Source organism: Echinops telfairi, unplaced genomic scaffold, assembly GCF_000313985.2.
Source record: "Echinops telfairi isolate 266 unplaced genomic scaffold, ASM31398v2 ScPeMD7_655;HRSCAF=1070, whole genome shotgun sequence".
Lineage (NCBI taxonomy): Eukaryota > Metazoa > Chordata > Mammalia > Afrosoricida > Tenrecidae > Echinops > Echinops telfairi.
In genome coordinates this window covers 11,454,932-11,458,508 of record NW_022104553.1, presented here as the reverse complement: position 1 = coordinate 11,458,508, position 3,577 = coordinate 11,454,932, and positions in this window count along the sequence as shown.

Genomic DNA, 3,577 nt, shown 5'->3' with positions numbered 1-3,577 from the left:
GTTTAATAAATTGGGTAATACGAGTGTAATGGTGACTAAAGGGTGTTTTTTCATGTCCTCTATGCTCTAACTACGAAAATATTTGATTTACAAAAGGAATCCTACTTCGCAGAATTTCATTTATCACAGTAGGGTCTAGAACCGATTAACTGCGATAAACGAGGGTTCACTGTACTTCATTTGTAACTTGTTTCAATTTATTTGTAAATGAATTTTAACCCTATTTTCCATGCTTTCCAACATTTATTTTTTTAAGACAGGTTTTTGAGATACAGTGCACATGTCTTATAATTTCAGCAGTAAGGCTTGTGCAATCATTACCACAATCAATTCTTAAGCATTTTCTTCTTTCTGATACTCCTTGATATAAGTTCCCGGTCTCCAGTCAATCTCCTGCAGCACCCCAAAACCATGTAACTGGGTGACTCTCTGTGTAGATTTATCCATCCTGGATGTCACGTACTGAACAATACACAAAAGCAGAACACAAAGAAACAAAAAAATTCACAATCTGCGATAGACAAGAAGGTAGAAGATATTAAGAACTAGAACAACTTTAAAAAGGTCGAAGGTGAGATAAAATGATAAGGTGTTTAATTTTAATCTAGCTACATGTGCTATCCTCCACTCTCTAATGCACACTGTGTAATAGCAAGACTGTCACCTCCTTCTTCCATGTTCAGAGGGTATTTACCAGGAGCTTAATCCATCTGTATAGCCCCTTAATTTTTTTCCCCCTTTTAAATTGATACAACTTTTAAATGGGTCAAAAGGGCGATCAAATCAGTTGTTACATTTTCACCTAACCAGGTCTCTTGTAACCTTCTCTGCAATATTCTCTGCCTGATAACAAGTCTATTCACATCCCTGTTCAATGATCAGAGGAGATTCACCAAAGGCTTAATTCCACTCAACGTTAGCAAAATAAAACCAGTACACTGTACTACATGTACATTCTGCTTTCTTTCCACCCTGTGTGAGTGGGGCCCTAGCACGTCAGCACCTCCCTAAGAACAGCAGGAGAAATGCTAGTCAGGGCTCTGCCTTCTCTAGAGAATTGATTGCGGAAATGACAAACCTAAAGAGAAGCAAATCTGGATAGTAGCTGATGGAAAACAACACCTCTTAGTGGACAATTTTACTTCCTTTGTAAATTACTTCTCTCTTTCTTTTTGTTACTTTTCAGAGAAATTGAGAGCAGAAATTGGTGAGTTCTTTTCATTTATAGACACAATGTAATTGTAGGAGCTACTCTCTTAGATGATGTGAGGATGTATCTATCAATCCCTTAATATCCTTGTGCCTTTGTGCTTTATTCTCTTTGAACCTCATTGGCTTTACTGGAAAATTAAATATATACTTAAACATTTATTTTTTTATCTGAGGAAAAGAAGTGCAAAAGAAGACTTTCTTCTCTGTATGCAATGTAAAATCTATAAATAAGCACACAATGATATGCTTCTTTGTTCCTTGATGCCTGATAACCGATCCCTTTGGCACCTCATAATCGCACAGGCTGGTGTGCTTCTCCTTGTGGGATTTGTTGCTTCTCAGCTCAATGGCTGCTTGTTTACCTTCAAGTCTTTAAGACCCCAGATGCTATATCTTTTGATAGCCGGACACCATCAGCTTTCTTCACCACATTTGCTTATGCACCCATTTTTCTTCATCAATCGTATCGGAGAGGTGAGAACACAATGATATGATTAGTTGTTCTTTGAAGCCTGATAACTGATCCCGTTGGCACCTCACGATCACACAGGCCAGTGTGCTTCTTCCATGTGGGTTTTGTTGCTTCTGAGGGAGATGGTCACTTGTTTACCTTCAACTCTTTAAGACCCTAGATGCTATATCAAGGAACAAAGAATCATGCCATTTGTGGGGAAAGATATCTTTTTGTGTTTTATTGGTTGTTGTTGTTTTTTCATTTTTTGTTTGATTTTCTTTACATAAAATTCATGATAGATAAATATAGAGAGACTAAATTCATAGTTTCTTAGGGTTATCGCAGGAAAGGTTGAAGGGATGGGGAACTAGTGATAATGTATTCATGAATAAAATGTTCTAAAATGGTTGTGGTGATGGATGCACAACTATTTTTAATATATTAAAACCATTGAATTATGTGGTATGCAAATCATATAGCAATAAAACTGTTTTTTTTAAAGAGTCTCTCTTGCAGTTTAACACATCTACACAGTTACCAAGAGTAAGACCTTGGTATGGTATTGAACTTTCTGATGCTCAGTATTTCTTATAAATTGAGAAACAGCATTTCACAGTTATTCTGCTATCATTCAATTGAATACATAAACCTGTTAGCAAATATCTAACTCACTGGAGTTATTAAATAAATTGTAGCTGTTCTTTTACAGATGATGCATCATATGACAATCTTGTGGGTAAATGATAATATTCTGAAACAAACCATACAGAGCAATTCACTGGGGAATTTAATGATTACCCTCTTGGCTATCAACTATATTTATGTTAAGAAGACACGCATTTTTCTTCTTTCCCCCTTTGCCGTAAAACATATGAATGACTTAGAAAAGCAATACGAGTTTGCTTTTTATCTTAATAAACGATCTCATGTCAATATGCAGGATCCTCCCAACAAGTTTGTTTTTTGCCCCTGTGACAATAAAATGAGTTTGAAAACGTGTGTTCTAGGAAACCATCAAGAGAAAATTGGTCATTCTCACAGTTAACATCTTTGAAAGGTTATAAAATTCTATGGGCTCCTACTCTTGAAGCATTCACCTCTTCTCCTTAACTCTGCATTCAAATAGAGACCATTTTCCCTCTCGATTGTCTGTTTACATTGTAGCTTTCATGTTAGGAAAAGTTACTTGCATACCTTGATTATGTGTTTAAAATAAAAATACATTTCGAGAACCTATCATTTAACTTTATTTTATTCATGAGAAACAATGTCAGTAGGGAGCCATGGCTTGATTAATGTGGTTCTAATGATTACAGAAAAATATCAGAGGACTACGTGTCTTTGCTTCTGTATCTTCGTCTTTTTGAAAGCCCAATTTATATGTGTATTTCTTTTCAGATGAAAGGAAGGCTCAATTCCAGATTGGTAAGTGACTGAGTAATTATTTCAAAGGACCAAATTATAGTAGGAAGAGACGCAGATTTTTTTCAGCCTCAGTCCAGAAACTAAAGTCAAGTCTACTATTACCTATGGTCACTCTAAGGAGCCCTGGAGGTGTTAAGTGCTCAGCTGCTAACTACAAGTTGGATAAATTGAACCCACCAGCCATTCTATGGGAATGGATGTGACAGTCTGCCTCCTTATGATATACCACCCAGAAGCCCTTGGGGCAGTTCTAGTCTGTCCTATAGCGCTTCTGTGAATTGGAATCAACTCAACGACAGTGAGCTTAGATCACTCTATAAGTTTATAAATGAAAGAGAACATTGAAAATATAATGAACACATTTTTTCTGGTCTAAGTTGGAAAAGCCTTTCACTGAGATAATAAAAAAAAAGAAATGTGTCAATTTTACTATTTTGTTACCTTCTGTAACTCCGTTTTTAAATCTCCCCTTTCTTTCCTGTTTCT